The 16,660-nt window shown below is 33.8% G+C and overlaps 1 protein-coding gene and 1 non-coding gene across 2 annotated transcripts in view; both read right to left on the reverse strand.

Moving 5' to 3' along the window:
- The window catches only part of GPR158 (G protein-coupled receptor 158), a 452,410-nt gene that overhangs the window by 35,226 nt on the left and 400,524 nt on the right, over nt 1–16,660 (reverse strand). The gene's annotated exons all lie outside the window — the stretch shown is intronic.
- On the reverse strand, nt 16,204–16,310 carry LOC123324945. Its single transcript, XR_006540122.1, has one exon. It is a non-coding gene; the product is annotated as a U6 spliceosomal RNA (small nuclear RNA).

The following is a 16,660-nucleotide window of genomic DNA, read 5'->3' on the forward strand; positions in this document are numbered from 1 at the left end:
CTAAGACAAAGAGAAAATCTTGAAAGCACCCTGAGAAAAGTACCCACTATATACAAGGGATTCTTAGTAAGATTAAGGTCTATTCTCTTATCAGAAGCTATGGAAGTCAGAGGGCAGTGGGATAACATATTCAAAATGCTAAATGAAAAAAAAATGTCAACAAAAATTCTATATCTGGCAATACTGTCTTTCAAAAATGAAGGAAAAATTAAGATATTCCAGATAAATAAAATTGAGAGAGTTCATCACTAATAGATCTACAAGAAATACTAAAGGAAGTCCTTCAGGCTGAAATGAAAGACACTAGACAGTATCTGAAATGCACACGAAATAATGAAGAACACTGGTAAAGGTAACCATAGAAATAAATATAAAAGTCAGTATTAATGTATTTTTGGTTTGTAACTCTTCTTTTTTTTCTTATATAAAAGACAACTGTATAAAGTAATAAGTATAAATCTATGTTGTTGGGCACATAATGTTGAAAGATTATAATTTGTGACACTAACAGTGTAAAAGGGAGGGCAGAGTGATATATGGCAAAGTTTTTGTATTACTGAAACTACACTGGTATTACTTTAAACTAGTTTATTATATATTTAGAATGTTAATTGTTAATCCCAAGGGCAACCATTAAAAAAATAACCATATATAGTAAAAAATGAAAATGGAATAAAAATGGGGGATTAGAAAACATTGATTTATCATAAGAGCAGGCAGTAATGGAGAAGCTGAGGAATAAAAATAAAAAAGATATATAAAAACAAGTACCAGAATGATAGAAGTATGTCCTTCCTTATGAGTAATTACATTAAATGTAAACTGGTTAAATTCTCCAACTAAAAGGTAGAGATGGCAGAATAGATTTTTAACTAGATCCAACTGTATGTTGTCTACAAGAGATTCAGTTTAAACCCAAAGAAACAAATAGATTAAACTGAAACGATGGAAAAAGATATCCCATGCAAATAGTGACCAAAAGAGAGCTAGGATTCCTATGTTAATATCAGATAAAAAATACTTTAAGACAAAATTTGTTAAAAGAGGCAAAGAAAGACATAATTATAAAATTGTCAATCCATCAAAGTATTAATATTTGTAAATACATATGCACCAAACATCAGAACCTCAAACTGCATGAAGCAAATACTAACAGAATTGAAGAGAGAAACAGAGTTAGTTCTACAATAATAGTTGGAGACTTCAATACCCTGACTTCAATAATGGATAGACTATCTAGACAGACAATAAGAAAATCAAGGGTTTCAACAACATCATGAATCACCTAGATCTAATAGACATATATGGAACACTCCACCCAACAACAGCAGATTACACATTTTTCTCAAGTGCAGAGAGAACATTCTCCAGGATAGATACAAATCAGGCCACAAAACAAGTCATAATAAATTGAAAAAGATTAAAATCATACAAAGTATCTTCTCTGACCACAGTGGATTGACATTAGAAATCAGTAACAGAAGGAAATCTAAAAAATTAACAAATATGTGGAAATTAAATGGCACATTCTTAAACAACCAATCAGTTAAACAAGAAATCACATAAGAAATTAGAAAATAATCTGAAATAAATCAAAATGAAAACAACATACCAAAGCTTTATACCAAAGCTTATACCAAATGCGATGTTTAGAGGGAAATTTATAACTGCTAACGCCTGTATTCAAAAGAGAAGAAATATATCAAATCAATAACCTTCCATTGTAAGAAATTAGAAAATAAAAAGCAAACTACATCCAAAGAAAGCTGAGGGAAGGAAATAATAAATATTAGAGTGCAATAAGGTGAAATGAGTAATAGAAAAACAATAGAGACAATAAGCAAACCACAGTTGGTTCTTTAAAAGGATAAACAAAATTGACAAACTTTTAGTTACTCTGACAAGGAAAAGGGGGGAAAATTCGTATTACTAGAATCAGGAATGCAAGGGAAGACATTACTAGCAACTTTACAGAATGAAAAGGATTATAACAGAATACTATGAACAGCTGTATACCAAAAAAATTAGATAGCCTAAATGGAATGGACTAATTCCTAGAAAATTGAAAAACACAAATTGCCTACACTGACTCAAGAAGAAGTAGGATATCTCCAAAGACCCGTAATAAGCAAAGAGATTGAACCAGTAATTGAAAGCTTTTCGGTAAAAAAAAAAAAAAGATCAGGACCAGACGGCTTCACCAGTGAATTCTACCAAATACTTAAAGAAGAATTAACACCAATTCTTCTCAAACTCTTCTAAAAATAGAAGAGGAAAGAACACATTTGTAATTATTTTATGAGGCCAGCATTCCTTTGACTCCAAAGCTAGATAAAGACATCACAATAGGGGTGCCTGGGTGGTTCAGTCCATTAAGTGTCTGATTCAATTTTGGCTCAGGTCATGATCTCAGGGTTGGGAGATCAGGCTCTGCACTGAGAGTGGAGCCTGCTTGGGATTCTCTCTCTCCCTCTCCCCCACTGTCCCTGTTTGCATGCTTGCATGCTCTCTCTCTAAATAAATAAAATCTTTTTAAAACAAGACATCACAAGAAAAAAATTACAGACCAATATCTCTTATAAATAGACATGCAAAATTGCTAAGCAAATTACTAGCAAAACAAATTCAAAAACATATTAAAGGGTTTATATACTATGACCAAGTGGGATTTATCCTGGGAATGCAAAGTGTTCAACACACAAAAATCAATCAATATAATATACCATTTTAATAGAATGAAGAAAAAACCATACCATATTAATAGAATGAAGAAGAAAATACAACCATCTTAATTTATGCAGAAAAAAGCATTTGACAAAAATCCAACACTCTTTCATGATAAAAACATCAATAACTAGCTGTAGAAGGTAACTTCTTCAACTTGATTCTTATCGGGATTTTATGAAAAACTCACAGCTATTATCATACTCAATGATGAAAAACTGAAGTCTTTCCCCCAAATATCACAAACAAGACAACACTGTTGTTCTCACCACTTCTACACATCACTATACCAAAAATTCTAGCCATGGCAATTAGTTGAGAAAAAGAAATAAAAGGTATTCATACTGCAACAGAGCTGTCTCTATTAGTAGAGGTATCTCTATTAGTAGATGACATGATCTTAAATATAAAAAACCCTAAAGAATACACACACACACACACACAGATAATTTGAGCTAATAAACAAATTTAGTAAAGTTGTAGGATAAAAGTTCAACATATAAAAAATTACTTTTATTTCTGTATACTAGTGATCCAAAAATGAACTTGAGTAAACAATTCCATTTATTATATCATGGAAATGAGTAAAATACCTAGGGGTAAATTTAACCAAGGAAGTGAAGGATGTATATGCTGAAATCTATAAAACACCACTGAAAGAAATTGAAGGAAACCTAAAGAAATGGAAAGACACTCTGTGCTCATGGGATCAGAAGATATAATATTGCTAAGATGGCAATACTTCCTAAATTGATCTATAGATTCAAGTCAATCCAGAGACTGCAATGCATTTCCTATTAAAATTGCAACTGAGCGGCACCTGGGTGTCTGCCTTTGGCTCAGGTCATGATCTCAGGGTCCTTGGATCCAGCCCTGCATCAGGCTCCCTGCTCAGCAGGGAGTCTGCTTGTCCCTCTCCCTCTGATCCTCCACCCAGCTTGTGCTCTCTCTCTCTCTCTCTGTCTCAAATAAATAAATAAAATCTTAAAAAAAAATTCCAAATGACTTATTTTCAGAAATGGACAAACTGATACTAAAATTCATACGAAATTGCAAAGCACTTGAAATAGCCAACCTAGGGTAAAAAAAAAAGTGGGAAGACTCACACTTTCTGATTTCAAATGTTATAAAGTTATACCAAGCAAAACAGTATGGCACTAGCATAAGGATAGATATATAGATCAATAGAATAAAACTGATCATCCAGAAATAAACATTTATTTACATCCATGGTCAACTGATTTTTGACAATGGTGTCAAGACCATTCAATAAGGGATAGTCTTGGGGCACCTGGGTGGGTTAGTTGTTTAAGTGTTCAACTCTTGTTTTCAGCTCAGGTCATAGAAAATGATACAGCCTCCATGGAGAACAATTTGGTGGTTCCTCAAAATGCTAAACATAGATTTTTCCATGGGACCAAACAATTCCATTCCTGTTATTATATACCTGTGAGAATTGAAACAGATTCATACAAAAAAGCCTGTATAAGAGTGTTCATAGTAACATTATCCATAATAGTCAGGAGTGGAAACAACTCATCCATCAAATGATGAATGGATAAACCAAGTGTAGCATATATATATATAGAGAGAGAATATTACTTTTTTATAAAAACGCATGAAGTACTGATACATATTACGACTTGGACAAACCTTGAAAATATTATGTGATGGGAAAGAAGCCAGACACAAAGAGTCACATATTATATGATTCCATTTCTATGAAATGTCTGGAATAGGTAAATCTATAGGGACCGAAAGCACATTTGTGGTTGTCAAGATTTGGGGAAGGGGTGGTCTATTCAACGGGCTTAACGTTTATTTTTGGGGTGATGAAAAATATTCTGGAATTAGATAATGGTAATGGTTGCACAACATTGTGTATGTACTAAAAGCCAGAACTGTACACTTTAAAATGGTTAAAATGATGAATTTTATGTTGTATGAATTTTACCTCAATAAAAAAAATATAATGGTTATCATTCCTGCAGAAAAGGAGAAAATTCTTCTGTACCTTCCTGAACATTGCAGCCCTCGTCTATTGTAGTCCCAGGGTATTCTTAGCCATCTGGTTGTTTTTTCCCTCCCCCAGGTGCTGAGGTGAGAAGCACCAGCCTTAAAACTTGGACTTTGCACTAGTTTATTTGCAGTGCGACTATTTTAAACTTAGGTACACCATTCCCCTCTCACAAGTGTTCATTCTGCAATCTTAGGCTTGTAAAAAAAAATGGAAGAAATTTGATAATCAATATAGCATGGTGGATTCCCTAAAATAGAGGTCAATAATACTAACTGATCTAAAATCAGACCTTCTTGGGGTGCCTGGGTGGCTCAGGTCAGTTAAGCGGCTGCCTTCGGCTCAGGTCATGATCCTGGGGTCCTGGGATCGAGCCCCACGTCAGGCTCCCTGCTCTGCGGGAAGTCTGCTTCTCCCTCTCCCTCTGCCTGCCACTCTGCCTACTTGTGCTCTCTCTGTGTCAAATAAATAAATAAAATCTTAAAAAAATAAATAAATAAAATCAGACCTTCTTTCTTTATTTGGCAAAAACACCTGATTCCTAAACCACATTCCTTTGGAATTGTTTCAGTTGTAACAATATTGCAAATAAAGAACATTTCATAGCAATTGTGTGCTTGTGCTCCAAAGATGTTTAATTTTGAAAAGTTTTGGATAAAATCTTGCAGAGAAAGATTTAAATATAGATACTATTGCTCCTTCTCCATTGTTCTCCCACCCCCAATTTACTACAGAAAGATATTTCAAACAATAAGCAGATGATGAATCATTCTGAAGACGAAGAAGAAATCAGATTATCAAAAGTTAAGAATTACATGCTGTTCCTTTCCTTACATCTAGAGTAAATATAAATTCTATGGCCATTGTCTTCCAAGTACAAGTATAAAAATAGGTTCTGTCCTTGTATTTCAATTACTTAGCACTGATTAATGAGTAGAAATAATTTTTTTAAAGATTTATTTATTCATTTGAGAGAGAGAGAGTGCACACATGAGGGGAAGGCAGGGCAGAGGGAGAAGGAGAGCGAGAATCCTCAAGCAGACTCCTGCTGAGTGCAGAGCCTGGCAGGGCTCCATCCCAGGACCCTGAGATCATGACCTGAACTGAAATCAAGTCACCTGCTTAACCAACTGAGCCACCCAGGTGCGAGCAGAAATAATTTTAAGTTAAAATTTCATTCCAAGTTTCAGTGTTTTTAAAATTTAATGTTTTACTATTTAATATGACATTTTGGTATTCAAAAACATGATTTTAGGGTGCCTGGGTGGCTCAGTTGGTTAAGCGACTGCCTTCGGCTCAGGTCATGATCCTGGAGTCCCGGGATCGAGTCCCACGTCGGGCTCCCTGCTCGGCGGGGAGTCTGCTTCTCCCTCTGACCCTCCTCCCTCTCATGCTCTCTGTCTCTCATTCTCTCTCTCTCAAATAAATAAATAAAATCTTTAAAAAAAAAAAACACATGATTTTAGACAAACCATAAAAACAAATTTATTACAGATGGTTGTCTAATAGCATCATTACTTAAATGAGCAATTATATTACAATCTCAAAAGGGAAACATAACACTAATGGTTTTGTAGTTAGAAAATTTTTAAAATGACACCATTTTAATGTTACTATTTAAATTTTGATCTGTTCTTACTTCTAACTCATGATTTAGTTTTGCTGTCTGAACAAAACAAAACAAAACAGAACAAAATAAAACCCTTTTCCTCTGAAATAGGTTAATCACAGATAAGTATTTCCCCAGGCATATCCTAAGGCAAAGTTGTTTGAACCTGTTTTCTCTTCAATCATGATTGTTCAAATTGGAATGTGGTAAAAATTACAGAAAACTTGTTTCTCTTTCTAAAGACAGTTTTAATAATTTTATAAGATCTAACACTCTAGTCTTTCAGTCTCTTTAGTGTATATTTAAAGATAAAGAAAATAGTACCAGACCATAAGGGACCACAAAGATGACAAAAATCTTTGCAAATATATAGTTACTCTTTTGTATGTGTGATTACTTATAAAAACAAGAAAACAAAATTCTCAATGAATAGTTACACATTAACTTATTTAACCTATTTTAGGTGTTAGTCTCATATAAAAGAAATGTTAAACAAAAGGAATTCTAAACAATTTAAATAATAAAAAATAAATATAAAAACTCTAAAATTACTGTTGCATTCACCTTCACCTTAACCCACAGTAAAATACACAAAACATGTATTAGTTAGCAAGTAAAAGATGCCACCACAAAAGAAATTCAGGAGATCTGGTATGTATGTAACAACTGCTCAGTTTATCTGACTAGTAATATTTTTAACTTCTTAGATGGCATTAATTATTCTTGAAATAGAAGAACTTTCGGTTATTGTCAATGAAACTTTTAGAAATTAATTATAAAGTATTATTGTGATCGCTCTTTGGTTCTTGTGCTGTTTAACTATTTACACTTTGTCTCACTGCTAGATTTAAAACTCTTTGACTTAAACATTCCAGGTCCCAAAGTCCCTACTACATCAACTTGCCTATTACAGATCATTTAAGTGTTATACAGTATCACAAAGACTCATCTATTTTTACATGCAATTTGATTCCTCCATTAAAACTATAATATATGATCAAAGTAACAAAAAAAGAAAACTATAAACAAATAAAAGGAAAGAAATGAACACTACCTAAAAACACTGTTAGCATTTTGGTGAATTTTATTCTCTAGTATTTTTTCTAATGTATATAAAATATTTTATAATATTAGGATTATAATATATAATTTATATGATTTTTAAAATATAATATGGAATTCTGAGCATTGTCATATAACATTCTATATTTGTAAATAGCATGATATATGATAGCACATAATCTTTCTTTTTAAAAAGATTTTATTTATTTGACAGAGACACAGTGAGAGAGGGAACACAAGTAGGGGGAGTGGGAGAGGGAGAAGCAGGCTTCCCGCTGAGCAGGGAGCCCGATGAGGGGCTCAATCCCAGGACCTTGGGACCATGACCTGAGCCGAAGGCAGACGCCCAACGACTGAGCCACCCAGGCGCCCACATATAATCTTTTTTTTTTTTTAAGGTTTTTATTGATTTGAGAGAGGAAAAAATGAGAGAGAGAGCATGAGAAGAGGGAGGGTCAGAGGGAGAAGCAGACTCCTTGCTGAGCAGGGAGTCAGATGCGGGACTCGATCCTGGGACTCCAGGATCATGACCTGAGCCAAAGGCAGTCGCTTAACCAACTGAACCACCCAGGCACCCAATCTTTTAGGCAAATCATTATTATTATTTTTTATTATAAGCTACACTCCAGTGGGCATTTTTTTCTCACTCCTTCAAAGCCCCTGAAAGTCTAAGGATGGAAAACAGAAATCTACTGTATTAACTTATATATGTATCAGCTGTTACTATCCATACTGGGGAACATTGTTTCATCTCTTTTGTCAGGTTTAGAATGCACTGAAAATTAACTGAAAAAGTAATTGAGAAGATAGGTGGTAGTACAAGGTTAATAAGTTTTAAAGATATAAAGTTTCATATTTTTATATTGGAACAGATGCCAACTTAGGAAAAATCTTCTAGTGACTAAAGAACATAGGAAAAATTTTATCTACGTAAAACCTGGCTATAATATGAAAAAAACTGAGCAACCTTCTGCAGATGGACTCTTCTTAGCAATTAAGAAGTATTTGCAATTACAGCCTTTTACATGAGCTTGATCTGTTTTGTTTAGGTGCCCTTCATAACTTCTTTGCTTATATACTAGGGCCTGCTGTATTGTGTTTTTCTCTCCACCACATTCTCAAATCCTCCACAACCACTGACAAACCTCTTTCTTTCATGTCACCTTCCCAGACTGCCTGACTGGATATTACATTTTCTTGCTGACACCTAGACTGTAATCTATGTTTCTGAATATGTTTGTTCTACCTATTTGTCTATATTTTAAGAATATTTATGAAATTCTTGCAGATAAATTTTTGTGTACACCCTTAATTTTTTTCTTTAGATTTCAAAAAATAACTCATTTTTTAAAAAGCTCTTGATACATATTACCAAATATTTCCAGTGGATTGTACCATTTATACTCTGTTCTGCAAAGTATGAGGCTATCTTACCCCCTGGATATTTAATATTACTGATAGTTATAATGAAAAAAAAAAACCTTCTCCTGAAATAAATGGAATATTAATCTATAATTTCTCATTCTTTTATTCAATTTTTTTGAATTTAGTTTTATAATTTGTTGAAATTCTTATAAGTTGAGATGAGACTGTAACGTAATTTTTTCTAGACAAAGAGCTAATTTTCAAATGCTTGTTTATTGAATTGGCCATTCTCATTCTATTGTTTTGGAAAGCTTTCTCTCTAAAAGTTTCATAGTGCTTTCATCTTGCTAATGTATATCATCTCTTGGGATTATTCCTAGGTAATTCAGGTTTACATTTAAGATTGTGAATAGGAAATTGTCATCATTACCTTCTCCAATTTAAAGGTAAATAGAAAGGTATTGTTTTTCATACAAATCTATACACCTTGCTTACCTCTTCTTGATTGAATTTTATAATTATTTGAATAATTCTTTTTCAGAGATAGCATTCACATGCTCATAAAATTCTCCATCTTATGGTGTATTTATAAAATTCAGTGGTTTTAGTATATTCATAAAACTGTGCATCATAACCCTTATCTAATTCCAGAACATTTTCATCACCTCAAAAAAAACCTCATACCCACTAACTGTTACTCCCCATTCCTCATTTTCCCCTAGACCCTGGTAACCACAAATCTACTTTCTGTCTCCATAAATTTGTCTATTATGAATATTTCATGAAATGAAATCATGGACTATGTAGCATGAAAAAATACACTTCATACTTTTCCTGATGAATAATATTCCATTGTATGGATATATCACAGATTGTTTATCCATTCATCAGTTGATATATGTGTATATACCTAGGAGTGGAACTGTTGGGTGATATGGTAACTTTATGTTTAATATTCTGAGGAACCAAACTGTTTCAGAAAATGGCTGTAGCATTTTACAATCCCACCAGCAACGTATGAGGTTTTCAAATTCTCCACATCCTCACCAACACTGTTATTATATGACTTTTTGACTACAGTTATCCTTGTGGGTTTGAAGTGCTATCTCAGTGTGGTCTGATTTTCGTATCTCTAATGACTAATAAAAGTTAAGCATCTTTTCAGTACATACATGCCACTTGTGTATCTTCTTGGAAAAGTGTCTATTCAATTCAATTCCCATGTTTAAAGTTGAATTGTTTGTCCTTTAGCTGTTGAGTTGTAATACTTCTTTACATATACTGGATACCAGACCCTTATCAGATATATAATGTACAAATATTTTCTCCTATTCTGCAGATTTTTACTTTTTTTGCTATACAGTTCTTTTATTAAAGTTAAATTTATTTACAGAGAAAGACAAATACCATATGATTTCACTTATATGTGGAACTTAAGAAACAAAACAGATGAACATAGGGGAAGGGAAGGAAAAATAAAATAAGATGAAACAGAGAGGGAGGCAATTCATAAGAGACTCTTAACTATAGGAAACAAACTGAGGGTTGCTGGAGGGGAGATGGGTGGGGGGATGGGGTAAATGGGTGATGGGCATTAAGGAGGGCACTGGAAGTAATGAGCACTGGGTGTTGTATGCAACTGATGGATCACTAAATTCTACCTCTGAAGCTAATACAGTATATGTTAATTAAATTGAATTTAAATAAAAAAATTCTTAAAAGTTAAATTTATTTACACAGAACAAAATCTACAGATCGGTGCACAAATCAATGACTTTTGATGAATGCAACAATTTATGTAACCCACACTTCCATCAATTCAGGAAGTTCCCATATGCTTGTTTCAGCCAGACTTCATTGGCATTCACCAAGAGACAACTACCATTCTAATTTTTTCCCCTACAGATTAGTTTTACCTGATTTACATCTGATTTACAGATAAATAGAATTATACAGTAAGAACTGTTCTGTGTCTGCCTTGTTTTGCTTAACATATTTTTGAGGTTTTCTCATATTATTGTGGATAAGTAGTTTTTTTATTACTCAGTAATATGCCTTTGTATGAATTATTGTAATTAGTTTATCCATTTTTCTGTTGATGGACATTGTGTCGGCTCAAGTTTGGGGCTATTACAAAGAAAGCCATTGTGACATTCTTGCACAAGTCTGTGTGGGTATGTTATTATTTATCTTGGGTAAATGTCCAGGAATAGAACTGCTGATCATACAGTAAATGTATATTTAACTTTGTATGAAAATGCCAAACAGTTTTCCAAGTGGCTAAGCCATTTTTCATTTTCACTAACAATGTATGAGTGTCCCATCTGTTCCACATTCTCACTAACACTGGTGGTGTTAATCTTTTTAATTGTAGCCATTCCAGTAATTACAAAATGGTATCTCACTGGGATTTTAATTTTATTTCTTTAATGACTAATAATATTTAGCATATTTTTATGTGCTATTGGACATTTGTGTGTCTTCTTTTATGAAGTGTCTGTTCAATCCTTTTTATTGTATTGTTTGATTTTTCATAATTTGTAGAACTTTATATATTATGGATAAAGTCCTTTGAAAGATATATATGATGAATATTTTCTCCCACTCTGTAACTTGACTATTTTGTCCTTTTTAAAAAACAATTGAGGTATAACTGACAAATAACATTATATTACTTTCAGGTATGTAACATAATGATCCAGTATTCATATATTATAAAATGATCAACACAGTAAGTCTAGTTAACACCTGTTGCCATTCATAGTTACAAAATTTTTTTCTTAGTGCAGACTTTTAAGATCTACTTTCTTAGCAACTTTCAAATACGTGATACAGATTTATTAACCATTGTCACCATGCTGTACATTATATTCCCATGACTTATTTATTTTATACCGTTTGACTCCTTTCACCCATTTGCCCATCCCCCACACCCATCCTCTGGCAACCACCAGTCTGTTCTCTGTATCTATGAGCTTGGTTTTTTTTTTGTTTTTTAGATTCCACATATAAGTGAGATCATACAGTATTGGTGTTTCTCTCTCTGACTTATTTCACTTAACATAATACCCTCCAGATCCATTCATGTCTCAATGGCAATATTTCATTCTTTTTTATGGCTGAATAATATTCCATTGTCTATATCTACCACCTCTTTTTTATCCATTCATCCATCAGTGGACACTTAGGTTGTTTCCATATCATAGCTATTATAAATAATGATGCAATGAGCATGGGGTACATATATCTTTTCAAGTTTGTGTTTTGTTTTCTTCAGATAAATACCCAGAAGTGGAATTGCTGGACCATATGGTAGTTCTATTTTTAATGTTTTGAGGAACCTCCACACTGTTTTCCATAATGACTGCACCAATTTACATTCCCACCAACAAGTGTAAGAGGGTTCCCTTTTCTCCATATCCTTGCCAACACTTGTTATTTCTTGTTCTTTTTGATAATAGCCATTCTTACAGGTGTGAGATATCTCATTGTGGTTCTGATCCATATTTCACTGATGATTAGATGCTGAGCATCTTTTCATGTGCCTGTTGACTATCTGTATATCTTCTTTAGAAATACGTCTATTCTACCCATTTTAAAACCAGATTTTTTTGTTATTGAGTTTTATGAGTTCTTTACATATTTTGGATATTAACTCCTTATCAGATATATGAATTTCAAATATTTTCTCCCATTCAGTAGGTTGCCTTTTCATTTTGTTGGTCGTTTCCTTGGCTGAGCATAAGCTTTTTATTTTGATGTAGTCCCACTTGTTTATTTTTGCTTTTGGAATCAGATTCAAAATCATTGCCAAGACTGACATCAAGGAGCTTACTGCCTATGTTTTCTTCTAAGAATTTCATGGCTTCAGGTCTTACATTCAAGTCTTTAATCCATTTTGAGTTAATTTTTGTGTATAGTGTAAGATAGTGCTCCAGTTTCATTCTTATGCATGTGGCTGTCCGGTCTTCCCAGCACCATTTATTGAAGAGACTATCCTTTCCCCATTGTATATTCTTGCTTCCTTTGTTGTAAATTAATTCACCATATATGAATGGGTTTATTTCTGGATAGTCTTCTATTCCACTGGTCTCTGTTTCATTGTTGTTGTTGTTTTTAAGTAGGCTCCATGCCCAGCATAGAGCCCAACACAGGGCCTGAACTCATAACCCTGATATCAAGACCCGAGCTAAGACCAAGAGTAGGATGCTCAACCTACTGAGCCACACTGGTGTCCCTCTGTGACTGTTTTCTATGCCAATGCCATACTGTTTTGATTGCTGTAACTCTGTAATATCGTTTGAAATCAGGGAGCATGATGCCTCCAGCTTTGTTCTTTCCATTTGTTTATGTCTTCTTCAATTTCTTTCATCAATGTGTAGCTTTCAGTGTACAGGTCTCAGTTACATTTATTCCTAGGTATTTTATTCTTTCTGATGCAAAATAGATGAAAAATTTTGATGAAAAATAGAACTGTTTTCTTAATTTCTCTTTATGATAGTTTGTTATTAGTAGAGGAACACAATAGATTTTTGTATATTGATTTTATATCCTGCAACTTTACTGAATTCATTTATTAGTTCTAACAGATTTTTGGTAGTGTCCTTAGGATTTTCTGTATATATTATGTCATCTGCAAGTTGTGACAGTTTTACTTCTTCCTTTCCAATTTGGATATATTTTATTTCTTTTTCCTGCCTAATTGTTTTAGCTAGGACTTCAAACACTATGTTGAATAAAAGTGATAAAAGTGGGCATCCTTAGGGTGCCTGGGTGGCTCACTCGGTTAAGCATCTGCCTTCGGTTCAGGTCATGATCCCAGGGTCCTTGCTGGGATCCCTGCTCAGCGGGGAGCCTGCTTCTCCATCTCCTTCTGCTGCTCCCCCTGCTTGTGCTCTCTCTCTGTCAAATAAATAAAATCTTTAAAAAAAAGTGGGCATCTTTGTCTTGTTCCTGATCTTAGAGGAAAAGCTTTCAGCTCTTCACCATTGAGTAGGATGCTAGCTGTGGCCTTGAGATCCTGTATGGCCTTTATTATGTTTAGGTACATTCCCTCTATACATTAATGTTCAGAGTTTTTATCATAAATGATTTTTGCCTTCATTCTGTCACTTTATTTTTTATTGAAGTATAGTTGACACACAATGTTACAATACTTTCAGGTGTACAACATAGTAATTTGAGAATTTCATACATCATGCTATAATCCCTGCAAGTGTAGCTACCATCTGTCACTATACAATGCTATTACAGTATCATTGATATATTCCCTATGCTGTACCTTTTATCCCTGTAACTTACTCATTGCATAACTGGAAGCCTGTATCTCCCACTACCCTTCACTCATCTTGCCCATCCTCCCAACCTCATTATTTTGTTACTTTCTCGATTGTATCCTTTGATGCACAAAAGTTTTTCATTTTGTTAAAGTCCAATTTATCTATTTTTTTCTTTTGTTTTGTTTGTGCTTTGGGTTTTTCTCCAAGACTATGAATATTTATGTTTCCTTCTAAGAGTTTTACAGTTTTAGGTCTTACACTTAGGTCTTTGATCCATTTGGAATTAATTTTTGTATATGGTGTAGATTTAGAGGTCCAATCTCATTTTTTTGCCTAGAGAAACCTGGTATTGATCTGTGTGTCTCCTCCTATTCCAGTATCATACTGTCTTGATTGCTGTAGTTTTGAAGTAAGTTTTAAAATCAGGAAGTGTGAGTCTTCCAACTTTATTCTTCTTTTTTAAGATTGTTTTGGCTATTCTGGTCCCTTTGCATTTCTGTATGAATTTTAGAACCAGCTTGTCAATTTCTACAAAAAAGTTAGCTGGGATTTTAATAGGAATTAGGCTGATTCAATTTAGGAAATATAGCAATCTGAAAATACTAAGTTTTTCAAACCATGAATAAGGGATCTTTCCATTTTTTTAGGTTTTCTTTAGTTTCATTCCACAGTGTTTTGCAGTCTTCAGAGCACCTTTGTAGTAGCTCTGTTGTTAAACTTATTCTTACATATTTTATTTTTATGTTATTGTAAATGAAAATATCCCCTTAATGTCACTTTTAGTTTGTTGCTAGTGTGTAAAATACAACTGATTTTTACATATTGGTCTTGTATACTGCACCATTGCTAAACCTGTTTATTATGTCTAATAGTTTTTTGGTAGATTCCTTAGGATTTTCACTACAGAAGATCATGTCACCTGCAAATAGTTTTACTTCTTTCTTCCATCTGGATATCTTTTATTTCTTTTTGGAGCTTAATTGCTCAGGGGAGAACTTCCAGGACAACGTAGAATAGAAGTAGCAAGATTGAACATTCTTATCTTGCTCCCAATCTTAGGGGGAAAGACTTCAGTCCTTCATCATTAAGCAGGATGTAGCTGTGGATTTTTCACAGATAACTTTTATCAGGATGAGGAAGTTCCCTTCCATTCCTAGTATGCTGAGTGTTTTTCTCATGAGAGTGTGTTGGATTTTTGTCAAATGCTTTTTCTGCATTAGTTGAGATTTGACCTTTATTATGTTAATATACTCTATTACATTGATTTTTATATTCATGGGCTAAATCCCACTTGGTCATGATGTATAAGTCTTTTTGGTTGCTGGATTCTGTCTGGATTGAGATTTTTATGTCTATATTCATAAGAGATATTGGTCTGCAGTTTTGTTTTCTTGTGATATATTTTAATCTATTTTTGCTATCAGGGTAATACTGACTCCTTACAATGAATAGGCAATGTTGTCTTACCTATTTTTCAGAACGGCTTGCAAAAAATTAGTGTTAATTCTTTAAATTATTGGTATAATTAATCAGTGAAACCATCTAGTACTGGGCTGTGTGTGTGGTAGGGGGAGATTTTGATTACTAATTCAATGTCTTTATTTTTTCAGATCTATTTAGATTTTCTATATCTTCTTGACTCAGTTTTGGTACTTTGCTTCTATCTAGGAATTTCTAGAATAGTTGTGCTTCCAGTATTAAGTTCCTTATTAGTTCAAATCCAGTTTTTTGGACTGGACACATGTGAATTGTGTGTGGTGTGCGTGATGGTAACTAGAGGCCAGGTGAGCCAATGGCATGTTAGAAGGTATCACACAGGTAATACTATCCAAAATCACTAACTTAACGTGAGTCCATGTCCTATAAATAGGACCTAAAAACTCCAAATGCTTATGTATCTAAGAACAGAACTTCAAAATATATGAAGCAAAAACTGAAAGAACTACGAGGAGAAACAGGCAAATATGAAATTTCCAACTATTCTCTCATTTGAACAGTAAAGGGCTTGCAAAAGCAGACTCTCTCACTGTGGCTAGCCTGCCTTTCCTTCCTTCCTTCCACCCTCCATCCCTCCCTCCCCTCCCTCCCTTCCTTCCTACCTTCCTTCCTGTTTAAGTTAATATATTTATTATAGCAGGTCTTTATTCAAAAATATGGAACGCTTCACAAATCTGTGTGTCATCCTTGTGCAGGGGCCGTGCTAACCTTTTTTGTGTCATTCCAGTTTTAGTATATGAGCTGCTGAAGTGAGCACTCACTGTGGCCTTTAAAGCCTGGCTGCCCTTCTTTTTGCTACATGAATGAATGAATCTCATTTCCCACTTACTCTCTTTTATCTACTTCACATGAGGAAAAGAAACATTTCCACTTGAGGGCATACAGGATTTGTTAGTTTCTAATGAAGAACATTAGGATAAAGTATTTATCAACTAGTCTGGGAAGTACTAATTCTGAATTACCAGATGGGTTTTTATTCATAATTTTAATGTTGATTAACACACACACACACACACACACACACACAATTGTACGCACACATAGACAAGTCGAAACCATACAATCCAGGCAATAAAAAAACCTCATGTTTCCAATGTGCCACACAGC

Source organism: Neomonachus schauinslandi, chromosome 5 (assembly GCF_002201575.2).
Source record: "Neomonachus schauinslandi chromosome 5, ASM220157v2, whole genome shotgun sequence".
In the NCBI taxonomy this organism is placed as follows: Eukaryota; Metazoa; Chordata; class Mammalia; order Carnivora; family Phocidae; genus Neomonachus; species Neomonachus schauinslandi.